This window comes from Hyalella azteca, unplaced genomic scaffold, assembly GCF_000764305.2.
Source record: "Hyalella azteca isolate HAZT.00-mixed unplaced genomic scaffold, Hazt_2.0.2 contig13555, whole genome shotgun sequence".
In the NCBI taxonomy this organism is placed as follows: Eukaryota; Metazoa; Arthropoda; class Malacostraca; order Amphipoda; family Hyalellidae; genus Hyalella; species Hyalella azteca.
The window spans coordinates 87,211-106,946 of record NW_025943473.1 but is presented as its reverse complement, the minus strand read 5'-3'; positions in this window follow the sequence as shown (position 1 = coordinate 106,946).

Sequence of the window (19,736 nt, the reverse complement as noted above, 5' to 3'; positions counted from 1 at the left end):
TATGAGCGAGTCCAGGTGGACGTACGTCATGGCACGGGTGTCCACTTAGCTCTCAATCTGCAGTGGTGGTCGGGAGTGGTTCAGTGTGGTTGCTATCTTGTCCTCTAGATTACTTTATTTACTGCTGAGGTGGTCTCTAATTGATGTCCAGTGAAGAACACTTTTAGACATTTTAGTGGTCGAGTGCCTGGTCCTTTAACGGACCTTGAAAAAAGGCAGAAATGCGTGTGTTGAAATTGGTTCTGCATTATGAGATGCGCTACTCAGGCTCCGGAGAGCAGCTTAACTGCCGGTGCTGGAGATGCATTCAGGTATTGCAGCAAATGGGCCTTAATGGATGTGGACGGACTTTCGACATAAAAAGGTTGTCGCACTTACCTTCAAAAGAGTCACATCCTATTTTTACATGCACCTGATAACAGCTGTTGGAATGGCTTCAGCGCATTGTTTTCTTGATGTAGCGCTACTACGAGAGAGATGTTCAGATTTGTCAGCGAACAGGATTCCGAGCGTAATTGATATTTAATGGAAGTGATAATAAAAGGCATTGTCTGGAGTGCATCCCAAACCCGGAATGGAGTAGGGGACGAACTTTGTGGCTGAAGATCCTTATATTTTGTTGGCTTGTTCATAGAGACATTTAGGAACACGTTATTAATGTGACATTATGTTTACTTAGAAGCCCGTTAGGAACATCAAGTTGCCAATAGCTGTGCAATGCAAATAAGTTAATCATGAAATAACTCTTTCATAATACTGAAAATGGAGCGTAATTTTCCTTATGTCATTTAAATCTGCTATGAGAACAAGGAAAAGATGATACTTAAATGCTGCAAGCTCTTGAATGATTAAACGCTTTATACTGCATAAGGTAAATTTCGTGTAAAAATGCTTAATCGCAAAACTCTAAAAAATTTTTACAAAATTAAATGAAACTTGGAAATCATGGATTCAATTCATTAGGTTTAAATTTTAATTTCAGCGTCTAATGCAAAACAGACGTATTATGGTATTCTAATTAAGTTACGCTCATTATTCTTCAATTAGAATAAATACATTGTAATGCAAGCTGTAAACTAAATAGTTGATAGTTAAATAGTAGTTAAATCATGTTATAATTTTTATATGAAGGTAAATTGTTGTGATTTTCGTATTAACAAATTTTATTTCACATATTATCGTTTCTAGAACCTTCGACTAAATGCAATGTACAGTATATTTACCACTATAATCTTACCGGGAATTTTTAGTACGCAAATATTCAGTAGAATTTTTTCTTCTCAGCGGACCCTGGGAGAATATATATTGTTGAGTATTTATACTGACGTTACATGGAACTTTACAGCTCCAAGAAGCGATCGGCCAAACCAGTTCTTATGAATACAAGAATTCGAATTTGAAATACGATATATACGATATCGATAAATACGTACGATATACAATCAAGAAGTTAATTGAAGGTATGCGGATCGACGGGCATCGTAGTTTCAAGAAAGAAAATTGAGGCTCTTCTCCGATCGTGTTCAATTAACTGCAATATATGTTTTAAAGCACAATCAGAATAATAGAACAATTAATATAGAATATCAATGCTGTCTACATATTCATATGTTCGTTACAAACAATATAGTTGAGATAGAGACAGTTAAGAATTCCGACTGTAAACAATAGTCCAAGTTTGAATCTGTCGAAAGGATATTTATTACATACATCGGTGATGAATGAAGAATTTAATTTATCGGAACTTGGAATAACAATTTCTAAATTACAATCGACTTATACTTCTAGCGCACTAAGATCTTGGCAAGTTTTTTTTAATAGATTTTTGGAGGGCTTGTTTCCTAAATCGTTCGTAGATAGTATTATATCAACTCATTTATAATAACTGGTAATATCAAAAGTTTGTTAATTACGTAAATGGTAATGGCAAATCATTTTTTTCATCACCAATTATGAAACGATTTGCTTTGGGGAAAAGCAATTGAACCGATTTCTTTACTTCCACAAGCATCAAATAAACGTATGGGCCCGAATTTGAAGTCATACTTCAATAAAATACTTGATAGTCTCTACCTGAACAACTTCTGGAAATATATGAATTTTTAGGACGGAAATGAAGAACTCGGCGCTGAATACTCTCTGGTTATCATCAATCGTCTACGATGAAAACAAAATGCATTGCAATTATTGAAATGAATTATATATTGAAAAATACGTATTGCAACGTCGTAAACAAACTCATCCGAATATTTCTTTTTGATGTTCGTACATGAATTTTTTCTATCAGACACGGGCAGGTTTCACTGAACTGCACGATTTTCGCTACTCAAATCTAAACTTTTCAGTGAACATGATTATTTTCTGACTTTGAAAAACATCAATAAACATTTAGATTAATTTATCTTCATTCTATTTAGACCTAAAATCATGGGGATATTATACACTTAACCTCACGCATAACGCCTATTAAAACTGCAAAAATTTGATAAAAACTTGCCCCTAACAAGATTTAAGGTCGTCTTTTGGGCGTACCCTCTAAGTCGGGGCTCTCTCAGCCTTTATGGCTCTGCTAGTATCCGAGCTCGCAAACTTTGGGCTTGTACAGGCATACATGCCTTGTCCTATCTATCATATGGACATGTTATTAGGAAATGTTGTATTAATTATAAATTGTATTACTCCAGCTATTGCGGTTCGTAGTGTTCTGTTGGAATGAAAATCAGCATACTACATCAATAATGCAATAGCATGTAAATGACAATTCTAATTTCTACTGATACTAACTATCATTGAAATATAACTGTATTGCAGGCATAATTAGGTAATAGTTATTTGCTTGAATATTAATTACTTTTCTTACACCGTATAAGTAGATGACTTCTCATACTTATGAATGATGAATTCACAAGTATGACAATATAATTTGCCTAGCAACACAGCGTCTCGGCCTACGAATACTCCTTTAGAAATGTTCGTCTCAAGGGCTGCAGTTGTTCGGTGCTCTTACCTGCATCCTTTTTGAACAGCAGACGAAGGCCGTATTTGTAGCCTTTAAATAGGCAACATTACATGCAGCCAAGTCCAGCTCTTGCGTGGAAGATGCACAAAAGATCGAGGAATTCGCGAGACCTCGGGCCATGAATAAGCTTTTGAGAACAGGTCGCTGTGGAGCGAGCATGTTTAACCCAACGATCTGAAGTCCTTGCAAGGCTCCACACATTCGTATACCTCCTCCTATCTTACCTATGAGATAGGCATGCCATAGGCTTGCTTGCTCTATTCGCAGCGACAAGACGGCACCGCCAAACCATCTTTTTGGGGAATTCTTAAGTCACCTGACCATGGAAATTCCACGCCTCGGGGCCAGGACAACATTCTTTGGGCTGGTACACCGGCGCGCAGGAACTGAGCGGCCGATCGAGGAAGGGAGGAAGCAGGAACCTGGCGGTCAACTTGCCAGGCTGGGCTAACGTGAGCAGAGGAGGCGGGTCCTGATGTGGCAGCACTGCCCCAGAGCATGCGAGCACTTCAAGACTCTTGTATAATCATGCTCTACGCTGAGGACTTTTGCTTCTTTCGATAGTTTATATTTAAGACCAATACAGATTCAAGGCTTTGATAAAATCATGCTGTACGCTGAGGACTTTTGCTTCTTTCAATAGTTTATATTTAAGAAAATTCACCATATCGATATCGATTCACCAAATAGTAAATCGCTAGGATTTTATATTCTTGTCGTACCCCTAGGACTAAGTTGTTCATAACTAGTCCTGTTTATTTCGATATAATGTTAGGTCTTGTTTAGGTTTTATGTCTGTCTTTGAATTTTGACTTTTAAAGTGATTTTATTCATTTTTAGTTTAGTCGAACTGATGATGGAGCTGGACTCCGAAACGTTTTCAATATCGATATGGTGAATTTTCTTGGCGTTTTATTTGCTTTTAAATTCCTTATGAACTTGCGATATAAGCAGACTAATGATATAATTACTTATATTTAAGACTAATACAGATTCAAGGCTTTGATAAAATCGTGCAGTACGCTGAGGACCTTTGCTTCTTTCAATAGTTTATATTTAAGAATAATACAGATTCAAGACTATGATGTAACCACGCAGTACGCCGAAGAGGACCCATGCTTCTTTCAACAGTTTATAATAAGACTAATACAGATTCAAGACTATGATGTAACCACTAACCACGCAGTACGCCGAAAAGGACCCATGCTTCTTTCAATAGTTTATATTTAAGACTAATACAGATTCAAGACTGATGTAATCACGCAGTATGCTGAGGCCGCTTGCGTCTTCACGAGTTAAGGGTTAAAACTAATACTTTTTCAATTTGACGATGACGTATAGGATTACACGAGGCTGCACCGATTGCCTGGAGATGTATTTTTAGTGCACCCCGCGAAATTATCTTAATTAAACAGAAGTTACAGGGAGAGGATGTCATGTTTTTCGACAAATTAGAGTCAAAAACAACAGTTGACACGGATAACACCTTGTCACGATCAGCGATTGTCATCAGGAAAACATTATACCAAAAGACAAATACTTATTTTCAAGGCCGCAACTTCCCACACAGAACTCGACACTGCGATCAATGGAAAAAAAATTCGCTGCAGTCAAATCCGGATGAACTTCGGTTCTGGTTTTATGGGCAAGGGTACATTAGAGGTTCCACATAAATTTGGCTCGGTGGAGGAATTTTGAGTGCGCAAAGATCTTTGCGGTTTTATAATCTTAGTGAGACAAATAAGAGCAGGCTTTTAGCAGCCAGAAAGAAAGATCCGAGTGGCTATCCGCAGACGTTTCCAGCAGCACCTACGTGTACTGTTTTTAAATTAATATTTGAGAACAAATCACGCGTACAATTACGCAACATATCATCCTGAAAACGGAAAAATTCTTGTTGAAAGAAGAACGAATAGGATTGTGATGGAAGTATGGAGATGCTGCAGAGCAAAATGGCCATCACAAAACTCCTCGTACAGAACGAAGTTCTGTCTACCAGGATGCCATTGTTTGGCATTCCTACAGCGAAGGTATTGATCCTGAAAGTGTCTGTTAGTTGATCCTGCAGCGATAACTGAAACAGAGCATAAGTCGTTTTCCTCTCCATCGCAGTGAAAAATTTGCATTAAACTGTCGTAATACTTGTGCAGGATCTGAAGCTATATGCTTGATAATATCGACCATTTCAATGATGAAACTACCCAGCTCCTTCCTAATACCACTTGACAATATACCTACTGACGGCAGCTCTACATGCCAGGCCTTCAGGTACGAATAGCCCTGACGAAGGTTCGTACGTGTATCTATAGACAAAGAGTTTAAACTTTCATTGAAAGCATTGATCAAAGCCTACATTCATAGTCTGGTTTTATGGCCTCGGTTTTAGAGAATCGGAGAAGACACATTTTGCTTGTTTTATTTACTAATTCTCGAATATTTAAACTCCCATTGCCTTGACATAAAATGCATACATATTTATTGTAAACTTTCTCGATAGAACAACTTCCACGGCACTGCTTAGAGTGATCTTCCTCTTTACAGTGATCATTTTTTATGCAGTCTGTACACAAAACACTCTTAAAAAGTCCTAGTTATAAAAGTTATTAAGGAATAATATTTTTTGTGACTTCTATTCATTCTTCAACCATAGAAATTAAACGTAAAAATATGGTTATCACAGAATGCTCGCGAATATCATTTTGCATATTAAAAAATCTCAGAAAGGCAATTGAAAAATATGTTAGGCGAAGAACGAAGACTTTTGTATGAATCTCAATTGCTTTTGGAGTGAATCTCTATTTTCGACTTTCAAATTACTGACATTCTAATATTTGGCAGCGAATAGGAGTACTTATGCAGTGAGGTGAAATAAGTTACTTCGCTTGAAGGAAGTCTGCCCTGAATAAAAATAAAAGTATGCATTATATAGTATAGTACAGGTGCCACAGCAGATACAAGTCACGACAATCTCATATGAGATTGCATTAATGCATGAATAAATGAAGGCACGTTACTGCATAGAAATATGTCATATTCAATGCTGATGAAACGAGGAACATGTTTGCAGATGCTGATGCAAAACTGGGCATCAGCTTTGATAATTTGATAAGTTTGATAATTGCATCAAACTTACAGAAGTTTATTATTATTACAATTATATACAATTATATTGCAATTATTGCTTGGCCGCGATTACTGGGATTGCATAGCCGCGATTCAGAATGCATGGATGATGTAATATTTAAACTGCTGTAGTAAGCGTTAAATTTACATACAAGTCACCGGAGCGACACCCATGCTCCAAGCGTTAGTTTATTCCTTACAAGCATAGAAGAACCAGGTCTGCAAGGACGCTAATCTGAAGGAACTAGTCAGGTGGAAGAAAAATGTCGCGAGAGGTTACAACAATCCTGGCAATGCTGGAGGAAGTGAATACATAGAGGGATCTTTAAAGGTCAAAGAGAGGCTTTAGGTGCGACATCAACCCTTGATTCTCCCTTGGCTGTATGCATGAATGCCTCGGTCGTCCGGATACAGGCTAGGAGGTGAGATGAAGATCTTGATAATACCTGACACGAGCGCGTGCAGCTACAACACGTGGTGCGGTGGGAGCATAGGTGCAAGATTCATATTTAAGGTGGAAAGTTTCCTTGATCGTACGCAGTATTGCACATATGATAGCTGCTTCATTTCATCACCTAAACAAATTAATTATTGATAAAATTGTTATTTTTGTCTGCTTTTTGATCAATGCTGTATTTAACTAACTGAGATATCACTAGATCAATTGACTGATATGCGAATTGATTGCACTTGAGAAGATAACGTCAAAGTTGAGTGTAGTTATAGAGGAGTATGACGCAAAATTGTCTCATTATTGTAGAATAATTGTTTTTTTTTTGCAGTAAAAATTCAACATATGCAACCTGAGCACGTGGCTTCATAGGTTGCATATGTTAAATTTTCGTTGCTAAATTTCACTCCGCACACAACTTTCTTAGGATTCGTACCTCAATAACTCAGCTTTGTTGTTTGTTTGGGAGACAACGTGCGTCTGATCAACGTCGCTATCAGTTCTTCTAGGCCTATCATTGTGTAATTTTGCGCCCTAGATGAATTTAATATTAATTTTTACTGGTGTATTCCAGTTGAAATAGTTACTTATTTCTACCCGTGAGTTGCACAGTTGATATATCTAATAATCCCTATACTGTTTAGCTACCATCGTAATATCTACGTTCATAAAATATAAATAGATATCTAGATAAATGTGGTTCTTCGCTAGAGTGAATATTTTTGCTTACTGCTGCGGCCAGATAATTGATCAATGACGCGATCTAGATGAAATAACCCCCATGTACTTCTTAGTGAATATATCTCTTATAATATACTTCTACTTAGTGATAAAAATATGTACAAAATATGTGAAATAGTAGTTTAAAAGAAAAATTGAAATAATCAAGATAATAAAGATCATAGTTATAAATCTGCTTAACTGTTATTGTGCACTGCGTTGCTAGTGCTGCTTTGATGGAAGGTATTTGGAAAACATTCAATGTTAAGGCGATTATTTCTCGTTCTCTTGCCTAGAAATTAACAATAAATTATTATATTGAACAATAATATTTGTCGAAGTAGCGGTGGTGAACAAGTTATTCATGGCTAGGATCTGGATGCTTGGTGTGGACCGAATTGTTAGGGAGTTACTCAACACTTGCACAACGAAAATATATTTAATTTAATTTGTCAACCGCGCTCTGAATGTATGAATGATAAAATGGCTCATTCAACAAAAATTATGCAAAGAAACTATACATCAAATTTTATTTAAGAGTTAATTGAACAATGAAATTGAACGTAAAAAAGCAGGAGGGAGCAGGAGGGAGCAGGAGGGAGCAAAGGGAGCAGGAGGGAGCAGGAGGGAGCAGGAGGGAGCAGGAGGGAGCAGGAGGGAGCAGGTGGTGAGGGTGTGGGGAGCAGGGTATGGGGGGAGAGAAGTTGCGGGTATCAGGGAAGAAAGTTCAGCTTTTTTGTCGGGACCGAGAGCTGCAAACGCAAAGTTTGCAGCTCGCGTTTGTACAAAATTTTTATAGCATTAAAAACTCAATGCATAAATTTTTCTTCACGACTATTAATATGAAGACATTCAGTGATTTTAAATTTTGTTGCGATACAGGATTTGATCAATTGAGCTTCAGAGTTATGAATACGACACTTCACGAAGTTGATAAATAAATAATACCGACCAATCGAGAACGCGTTATTTCCATAATGAATTATTTAAATCACCATTTCCTTCAAATGTTCAGACAAAAAAAAAGACAATTTTAAATGACATTTGCGGTGTCGCAGGGACAAAAGTCAAAAAGCTTGGGTTAAAGGGCTAAGTAATTATGTTAATGTAATTACAATGGGTTAAAATTACAAGTTCAATCGATGGCAGCGCCTGGTCCCGTATTGTGCGGCTAAGGGATAAATTATTATGCTCTTTTAGAATTTTTCGTCGAATTCGGTAGTTCATTTTAAGAGATTAACGTGGATATTCATTTCATTGCAGTGATTTTGCTGTGGCATTGGTAGAGGGTTGTCGGCTGATTATAGTTCTCTACGGCAGTGCATGGGGCGGGTTAACTTATACGGTGTATATCAGTCCCCTGGAGAAATCTGAATTCCTTATCTTTCTGATGGACTTGGAAAATGTTAAACATTGAATTTATGTTTTCTATTGCATTTGAAAAGGCTAAATCGCCATGTTGTCAATTCAATCGACATTTATATGGTCTAAACTCTAAAAATTATTTCTCCAGGCCGTTGCAGAAGTTAAATCTTGCCCTTCTCATTTTATCGGTTTTTATTTTATGGTTTTACTTTATATGAGACTTAATGTTTCAATATAACCTATATTGTACTGATGAGTCATCAATTTTACGTAATATTGTATTTTATGTAAGTTAAAGAGTAGTCGTTCTCTCCTGAAGGACTTGATGCCATGTCCTATTCATCCTTTAATTTGTGGTATTTTTTGAACATACTCACCGTTTAATAAGTTGATCGCATGTATCCTTGTATTTCCATGCAGGCAAACACTAAAATTTTCCCAAGCAGAACTCGTCTATCCGAGCTGCCTGGTCAGATTTTCCTGTTTCTATTGCCGAGCTTGAACATAAGATTTGATCTGCGCAGACAACGCCCACAATCAGGCAAAGTTTTTTCCTCGTCTTCAATATGAGGTCGTTTTCGCAGTCCCCCCGAGGAAATAAAAGTGGGCAGTTTTTCCGAAATGCAAATTTTTTTTTTTGGGAGGTTCTCATAGGGTCGTGTTTGATTGCTTTTGGGATGCGTGAATGCAAGCTTGATAAGATGCTGAAATTTCTACCGTGGACAATGATTACAATTTGATTACAGTTGCAGGCATACTTGTTTCAAAATTCAATTAAAGGTTCTGAGATTTTCCGTCATAAATGCCAAAAATGTGTAGTACAGTTGTGCCTGAAAGCCATTATTGTGATGACTAACTGTTTTTTCGTATTGGCTGAGCAGTTCAACATATGTTATATGGATTATATTTTTTTCCGTTTCTTTCGATATTTCCAATCCTTATTGGTTGAAGTTGGTGGAAAATTCTATTCCATTAGCTTGTTTGAACTTAATAAAGGGATTGCTGTTTCCCTCATAGATTGAAGAACCAGTAATTTAATAGATAATAACTGAAGAATTGGCCGTTGTAGGTGTATTTTAATCAACGGGTAACAGTTAATCCCATTTTAGGCACGGAGTTACGAATTACCGCAATTCAAATTGAATTTTTCACAGGAAGATATTGATGCTTAGAAAGGTTTGAACCCCCCTGCTGACGTGCAGGTTCGTCTCGTGGTCACCAGAGCGTGACGAGCGGAGACGGGACGTTGCTGACTATTTAATAGACCAATAAATGCGACGTCCGCATGTAACTTATGGCAAGTTTTGCACTCGGCAGCAAAAAATTCATGAAAGCTTCGAGACCAACAACTCGCCGGTGTCAGAGTTCACGTTAAGGAATGTGCAAAAGCTATCAATTGAACGGCAGGCTGACGGTAAATAATTGCGGAAATAAACGATGATCTTTATACTGACCCAAGCGAAATACGCTAATTAGCTCAATCATCATCGCGCTTGTCAACAAAACAATGTTTCTCTGTAAATTGTACTCTTTTTTTCAAATTTATTAATGAATTTTGCTTATGCACCTAAAAAATCTATTCTATTTTATTGCTCTTCTAACACCGAGAAGCGTCCTACATGTAGCCTCTTTTCAAATCTTAATATCATTGCATTGTATAAGGAAAAGATGGCGCTTCGCTTCCAATCTGCTGCCTGATTTATTTTCTGACGTGCGGGAATCAACTGGGATTGGATGAAACAAGGAGAATAGATCATTCCTAATGCATGAGTGTTACCTAATTCTAATTATAAAATAGAGCATGGTATATGATCTGCGTTTAATGTAAAGATACGATTAGTTCGGGGAACGTCATTCTCTTGATTGTTCGCTGCAAGTTTATCCCGCAGTCTAAGAGAAAGGTAAACATGGCGGTGAGGCAGGACAGGTATCATCACTTCGCGAAAGTCTGCTCTATCATCGAAGATGGGGACAGCCGCGCTCCTTACAAGGAGTTGCGTCCCAGAAGGATCGAACGACTCCCTATCACTTTTTCCGAGAAAAACAGTGGCGGAAATACTGATCGCTGGATCCTGGCCAGCTACATCCAGTAATTTATTTGGTGTCTGCATGTTGTTCTTTGCAGTAATTTCTTTGGTGTCTGCAGCTGCGCAAGAACAGAACTTTATAGGGAAATGACGGCACGCGGAGACCTTGTTTAAAATTATAGCTTCAGGTCATGGCTCAAGAACCTGCCGTTGTAATGAACCAAGCAAGAAACTAATAATAAGTTAGCGCAGCTGCGGATTGAGGATTTAGCATGGCTCGCTCGGTTCATTGTACAGGCTGCTATTGGAACCATGACGCAGCCTTGCCCTGGGCCAAACTGCATGGGGCTCGGGCTCATGAAATGGCAAACAAGACGACCTTCGCTCGGGCCTCCGTTGCAGCACCGTTCAAATTTTCTGAAATGAATGACGATAAAATCGACTGTGAGCTTCAGAAGCGGGACTTATTTCCGTTCTAAAAACAATCATCTTGTGTTAGTGAGAAATACCCACGATTTCGTTATGAAAATTTGTCATTCAAGCTGCTAGAAACAAAATTTGGATCAATATTTGGGCAGAAGTTTTAGTGACATCACAAATAAACAGTAGCAAAAAACACAAATGAAACCACAAAACTCATATTCTTCTGGGAATGACTTTTGGAAATGGTATAGTGTGTATCCGTGTGGGCTAGAGTCCTTCAAGGGGAAATTCCTTTATTGTGAAGCAAACATGCAGACACCAAAGAAAAATGTGAATTTGAACAGTTTTTACCGAGATGGATGTTGGGGAGCAGATTGACCGGTTCCGAACAAAACTTCGCGACAGCTGCCTCTTGCTGTACAAAAATTCTCGAGTTAGGTTGAAGGCATACACAGCAATCGGGAGAGAGAATTGCAACCCAGCCGCTCTTTAATTAGGAAGGCATTGCGTGTGTAGCAATGAGCTTGAAGAGAGATGAAGTTACATCGCATTGTAGCGAGGATAAGGAATGGACTTATGTAAGCTGAAGATGGCACAAGCCAGCAGCTACGATGACACTGTTGTTGCTGAACGAAGAAACCAACTCTGCTTAATCAATAACGTCACATACATTTGAGCGAATGATATTAAGCAAGTATTAATGTTTTGAGAAGATTTAGAACGAAAACCTGCAGAGAGGCAATGCAATTGCAGGAAAAAATTTCGTAGAGCAGCGCGACTTGCTGCACCGCGCGGACTTGAGCCGTGCGGCAGGCTTCCTCCTGAGCCGCGGAGGGCACTGCCCATTCGGCGCGGTTGATGACCTCCCTGCCTTCAGTGGTCTCTGCAGCTGCTGAGCAGTGGCCTCTGCAGCTGCTGAGCAGTGGCCTCTGCAGCTGCTGAGCAGTGGTCTCTGCAGGTGCTGAGCAGGGTAGGCCTTTCTGAGTTTTTCTGGCCTAAACATAAAGCGGTTAAAAAAAAAAGAAACAACTGAAATACGTGTGATTCACATTCTATATATTGGAGTATTTTTTTAGATTTTAAAACGTGTTATCATTCAGCAATAATGCCTTAAGCATTATCTCCGCATTTCGTACTATATAGGTATATAGTTAGGTATATAGTTGTAAACACCTATTCGTTCTCGATAATTATATATATGCCTCATATTTTTATAATATATTTGATCTGCGACGAACATCTACCCTATACACAGATTTAATCACTATATCTTTGCTGGAAAAGTGTATTATATTTATATATTATATTATCTTTTTCAATTATAATTGAAAATGATAGTCGAATTATAAATTTAAAGTAAGGCTTTTCAGCTGCACTAAGGACAAGCTTGCAATTTAGTAAGGCACCTACGATACCCGACGGCGTTTCGTTAATTAGTTTCGTAATTTCTCGTTAATTTTTCGAAATCTCATTGACGAAACCGCCGAAAATTACAAATTATTTTCTACGACATATAAGATTTTGCATTAATATTAAGTATCAAGTCTGAAAAACATGTTTGTTACACCGGGTAGATAACTTTTCATCTAAGTGTTCCGTCTATTACATAATTTCTCGTTGCAAGATCTATGCAATGGATTTCTTGTATGATGATGAACTATGATGCCAGTGAATGAGAAAGTTCTAACGAATAAGTTCTTCCATTAAAAATTTCGCGGTGAACGTTTCACGAAAACGGTCGCATGTTGAGTTGAAGCTTCAAAGGGGCCTCATAACGTCACAAGTTTGGTTATGAAAAATATATGCAAGGGGGTCATTAATTAGTTTTTATTCTGGGCGCAGCTCCATGTGTTTTCGCAACCAAATATTCGCCGTGGTTATTTTGCATCTCAAAATTTTTACCGATGCCAGTTTTTTCAACAGTCACGGCATTACGGTGAAAAATTTGAAAAAAACGGACAAATTATATTTTTTTGAATTTAAAGTGAGTCTAGTATATTTTTGTGCGACTTGGGTCGCACACCATTGGGACTCACTTTTCACCATTGGGTGAAAAGTGAGTCGATTCGGTATTGATTAGCTGCAATATCTCAGCATAAAATTCTGAACTTTCTTCTTTAGATAATAAAAAATTACTGGCCCGTGAAATTCTTTATATCTCCTTATTTTCATTTCCTTTGAAATAATTGATCAATTTTTAACTCATGCCAATCTGTTTATGTACCACGATGTTTTTTGTTGTACTCAGTGGACGATACGCAGTGGACGTTACCCAGTGGACGTTTCTCAGTGGACGTTATCAGTGGACGTTTCTCAGTGCACGTTACTCAGTGGATGCGTTATAGAGTGAAAAAAAGCAGCCCGAAAACACCCTCATAGGCCTTCGACATGCGGGCGCAATATACCAACGCTGGCTTTGCTTCTGAGATTATTCTCGAGTAATAAAATTAATATCAAAATTTTGAGATTAATCTTTAATTAACGAGAATAACATCCAATTTTTATATTAACCTCGAATTGTTGATATGTTCTCGAATTTCTGCGATTATTCATGAGATCTAAGATTATTCATGAGATATTTTTTTTATTTCTGTAATTCTTGAGATTATCATCAAGTTCTGCAATTATTCTCGAGTAACTGAGACTGGAGTCATAAGCAGCGACCTCGGCAAGAGCGTCCAGTCGGAAGATTGGAGAACTCAGGCGTTCCTCACTGCCAGGTCGAAATGTCTTCATCAAAGAATTATTTTGATGGAACGACTTTTTTTACGCTGTTATCAGGCACCTGCTACTGCTGCTTCTGATGCTGCTTGATGGCTGTTTATTCTGATTTCTCGAAAATTAAGAGCTATTTTTCTACAACTCCAAGCCAGGTGTGACATTGTGCTGGGTGTTGAGCAGTGGACCTTCCAGAGTGTGCATCACGGATGTATTATACTTACCCATTGTTCATTCAAAGAGAAACAGGCTAGCGGCTAGGGCCGTACCAGTTCAGTCAAAGTCATAGTATGTATATGCATCCATGTCAAAGGCTGGTATCAGGCGAAGGCGTGTATCCATGTCAAAGGCTGGTATCAGGCGAAGGCGTGCATCCATGTCAAAGGCTGGTATCAGGCGAAGGCGTGCATCCATGTCAAAGGCTGGTATCAGGCGAAGGCGTTCACCAATTAGCGAGCATGAAGAGGCTTCTGCTGCCGTGTATCAGCTGGCGGACCTACAGCGTTTAGCCCTGCCAGCACCTACTGCTTTTGGTCGGTCCGAGAGCATTAAAATACTCAATTAAAACCTTCTATTGTGGTCGCAAAAGTCTATTTCTTTTTAAATTTAACTACCCACACACTTGCTGGATTAATTTCATTGTTGAAGTTGTTGAATATCTAATGATTATGTTCTTCACTTGTGATACTGTGAAAAGTTTCAAAACGCGGCTCGAGACCAATTTCCAACGAAGGAAGTTTTTGATTTGAAGCTGCGAACATTCGATGGTCGGTGAAATAACATTATTCTGTGTAATATGAAGTTGTGCACCATTGATTAAGTAGGCTCTTCTACTGCGTCATTGCTTTCTTCATTTTTGATTGTTTTTTCCTTGTTGTTCATTTGAGAACAAGTGAGTTAGCCTGCACGTGTTGCACAAAATTTGCCTCTGCCGTGTCAAGTTTTTTGTATGGACTGCCGAGGTCGTGAAAGGCCGGTGATGTCATGCGAGGAGTGACTGATATTATCGTTGTTTCTCCAGAAAAATGCACCTAACGAACAAAAGACGAGGGAGTCGAGCTAGTCAAGTCATCCATGCATGGCACTGCTAACGGACACTGAATGTGGAAGACCCTTTGTTATTTTTACACGGAATCGCGGTATCAAATGAAAGATTCCGAATTTGCATTCAGGGAATGGATGAGGCCATTTGTGTCAGCCGTGATGCAGGTGTTTGCACAGGCATGAAATTAGATGACCATTGGTTTGTAAGTTTCAAGAAGGTTGTTCACTACTTCTTCAACGGCTTCCAGTTGTAGGCGGAAAACGTAATTGATGAGCCGGATGTGCTGCGAATATATAATAAACGCTGAACTAATTAAAATCAAGATGAAAAATATACCGAAATGGCAGTCTGCTAAATGCTTCATTTATGGCGCAGCGAAAGTTGTGTAAGATAATAAAAAATTGAATAAATAATAATAGTAATAATAACAATAAGAAGAATAACAATAATAATAATAAGCTATGGATTTTCAAGTAAAATCCAATCTATCGTAGCAAACTGTGAGGATAAGCAAACGTTTATCGTGAACTATATTGCCGTCAGCAATTCCATTTGCCTTCATTAGTTGATATTCTTGAATAACTGATTTTTGTTCTGAACATGTAAATCAGGGATAAATTTTCAAAAAACAAGGGTCAAAGCAAGTTTGAAAGGCTCTTTCATTTCATTAGCACCTGCAAAGACTCAGAATTTCACGGCAAGCAGGGCGAGGTTGTGCCAGCGAAGACTGCGTACACTGAACACAGCGCCGCTCGCAGTTTTTGCGGGCGGACGAAGGATCACAGCGGTTCTGCCTGACAGGTTTTTTTCACTTATTTTTTTCTAGCCTCTCTCTCTCTCTATCTCATACTCTTTCTCTCTCTCTATTTCTTGGAGGAGGGGATCTCAGAGTGGAAGCATAAGAGTGCTCAGATGTCTATACACCTACACAGCGTACATTGGACTTGCGCACACACGAACGCTCACACACACACACACAACACACAACGTACACCCCGAGACCAGCGTGAGGCCTTGGCAAGGTCGCTGGTTCACCTCAGGCTTGGAACATAGGCGCCATCTCCCTGCCTCGCTCCCTCATCCTCCTCCTCCTTTGAATACTTATTCTCTTACTCTTTTGTTCCTTATTTTTAATAGATTTTGAACCCCCGTTGTTCTAATTCCTAGTTTTCTTAACTTTATTTTAATGTATTCAATACCATTTCACTGCACCCTCTTTCAAAAGACATCTTATTTGAACCAGCTTAACTAATTTTTTAACCAATATTTAAATTTTTGAATCTCCTATTACTAACTTCATTTTGCATATAAATATTTTATTTACGTTTATAAAGTAAATATTTTCATAGACATATAGAACTGTTTACCGCCACTCATTCCAGGACTCAATTTCAATACACCGAATTTTTCTGAATTTCCCCCCTCGTTACAACCGTTCTTCTTTTTTTCCTTATATACTTCGTTTCTAAGTTTTATCCATTCGGTACACTATATATTGTACGATCAACAAATGATTCGCGAGTTCGAACTCCTGTAGAACTGAACGTAATACTGCATGAGAACAATCACACATTGCGACCCAACCTCGGAAAAAGACTATACTTATGTTGAGTAATATATGGAGTCAATCATATTAAAAATTTTTGTGATTTCCTCATTACTTTTGACGTTAATAGGGGTTAATATATTAATAAGGGGGTTAATAGTTAATAATTTTAATTTAAGGGTTAATAATTTTAGGGGGTTAATAATTTTATTTATTTGCTTGATCGCAGAAATCTTGACAGTATTTTTTAAATAATCATTATAGAAGTTTTTATACTTATTTTGAGTCGACGAACATGGAATGAAAGATATTAGTCATTGATGTTGATATTTGGTACAAAGAACATTTTCCGGCTGCACCATATGCTTCTCCATTCTCAGGGCATCAATTATCTTGCCATTGATCAAAGTTCACGATACAAAAATTTTTAATTATTTATTTTTAAATATTTTATTTATTGTGGATCAGGGGCTCTACGATTTATATACGTCTAAATATAAGCCTATACATATACCTCGATATGCATTTATAACTGTTCGCACGACTGCTGCTGACAAAAAATGTAACTAATTTTATGCAACATTTGCACACTTGTACTAGATCTGACCAGCTATTGATAGAACGTAGCTATAGAACGATGGTCATCCGATAGCTGTGTTCAAAACTTAGGTATAAACTGATGGAAAACAGGAAATGATGTTCGACTGAAGTCAATTGATGGAACAACTGAAGTAGATTTTTGAGGCGTTGATGAGAGGAGTCGAAGCTGCGCCTGGGCAGCGCGCCAAGACCGCGACCTGCGACGCCTGTTCTCCTGCGCACGCTGGGATACTTTCTCCACGCACCTGCACCTGCACCTGCTGCGTGGTGCCTCCACGCACCTGCACCTGCTGCGTGGTGCCTCCACGCACCTGCACCTGCTGCGTGGTGCCTCCACGCACCTGCACCTGCTGCGTGGTGCCTCCACGCACCTGCACCTGCTGCGTGGTGCATCCACGCACCTGCATCTGCGCGTACCACAGCCCGTTATCTCCGTGCACCACAGCCCGTTATCTCCGTGCACCACAGCCCGTTACTATCATCTCATCATCATCCTTCATCTTATTTATCAAACTGTTAGAACAGCATTATTGGTGAAGGCTTACTTAATGCTTCACAAACATTATTGGTCATTCATACCACGTGGTCATTTTTTTTACCTTGCAGATATCGAATGTCTGTCATGCCTAACAAACACTTCACGTATTTCACGTCTTACAAGCACCTCATGTTTTCATTTCTCACGACCACATTATGTGTATCATGCCTCATAACCACTTGACGTCTCTCATACCTCACAAACACGTCATGCCTCTCGAGTCTCACTCACAAGCCTCATAAGCCATACGTACGACACAAACACAATTTTTCCAGCATATCTCACATCTTTGCTCTATAACTCCGTTCGTGAAAAGCGAGTTATTATTGAGCAAACGATTTTCCGCGCGATGGATTTTGGATGCATTATTTTACAATTCTACGCATTAGTGCCTAACGGTTAATGGACATGGCATGAGATTTAGGCACCGTGATGGAATGGCTTATCTCAGGACCTAAATACTTCTTGCCTGTATTATTTATCAAACAACTAGAATTCTCCTGAGAGTTGTGCTAAAGGGCATAGTGCGCAGTAGGTTCATGCGCCAGTTGAATCCAGCAATAGTGTTTTTTATTCACACTGCCACAGGCAAGGCAGGCATGATTCGTTGCTGCTCTATTTCTTTGAATTAAAAACACGGTGCAAAAATTGCTGGCTGGCGCCTAAATAAATCTAATACGATGATTGGTAACGACACTAACTGACTTATTTCGAACAACAAAGAGACGTTTTTCGGTTATATATATATGAGATTTAAAAGGTTGCAATTGAATGTCATGTTCCATGTCTTTCTAATTTAATAAAAAACTAATTCGTTGTTGATAATAAACTTTTATCAGGAAAATTGGAGTTGCCGGTTAATTTATGCCCGTTTTCAAAGTATTTTCTTTTGATTATAAGATTTTTTAGATCATATTTTGAGCATAATATGTCCGTAATAATATCTGGAAAAGAAATTAGCTCCCTCTTAAATTTGCCGTAGTCAAACTCGGTCCTGAACTGTGGCACGAGTGAGCTGGTGAATATGGAGACTCGGAAGGTCATCTACAGAATTCCTCGGCCAGTGAGCGAATACAAAAGGCGTAGCAGAGTAAGGAAAAGGCGTAGCATAGTAAGGAAAAGGCGTAGCAGAATAAGGAAAAGGCGTAGCAGAGTAAGGAAAAGGCGTAGCAGAGTAAGGAAAAGGCGTAGCAGAGTAAGGAAAAGGCGTAGCAGAGTAAGGAAAAGGCGTAGCAGAGAAAGGAAAAGGCGTAGCAGAGTAAGGCGTCGGGACCGAAGGGAGCCTCCGCGCGCGGGCAAGGCCCCGAGAAAGGTTGTCGAGTGAGCCAGGATGTTGGCCGGCGCGTTCTTCCAATAAAGACGTTCGTTGCTCGCTTATGTCGAGATGATCATGCGACCTTTCGCGAAAACCTGCGTCAAGTCAAACTGAAAAATCTACGGGTAATAATAACCATTCTTTGTAATCGAATTTCGTTTGATCAAGGTAAATTATTCGGTGTTGGGCAAAATAAAAGCGTGTGGTACAAGCATTTGTTCACGGTAAGAAGCACTTGCATCGGTCGGTATTTCTTTATGTCCGGAAGGCATTTCTATTTAACTAAGCTATGGATGTTTTAGCACCAATATTAAAGGACGTAACAGACACATGCCAGGTATATACAAGTTATAGCAGCAGATGAAAGAATTGGTCGGTGTATAACAGTCGCGTGATTCGCGTCGGCTTCTGAATTTACGCCGATTTCCGTAAATGTTAAATTATTTTGATAATTTATTCATATAATATTTCGATGTTCTAGGCTTTTCCTAATGTTTACTATGAAAACAGCGCAATGCACCTATAACGACCGTCGGCAGCGTTGAATTTCATCATGGTTATTTGCATTTTACTTCGACTTTTTGAGCGAATTAAATTCATTTTTTAATTTCTTTTTAATGAGGGATACTGTAGGATTGTAGGTTGACCTGTTACAGAGCACATATTAGTTGCTTCAATGATAATCATATTTTAATATCCGTCATTTAAAGTTAAGGTCAGTGCTAGAGTTAAGTGGTAATAAACTACATTATAGGGCTTCGAATTCCCTGTATTATTTGAGTTGATAAATTTAAAAATCGGTTAAAAATGGTTAACTGCAAAATGTGGGAAGAGTAAAACTTCTAT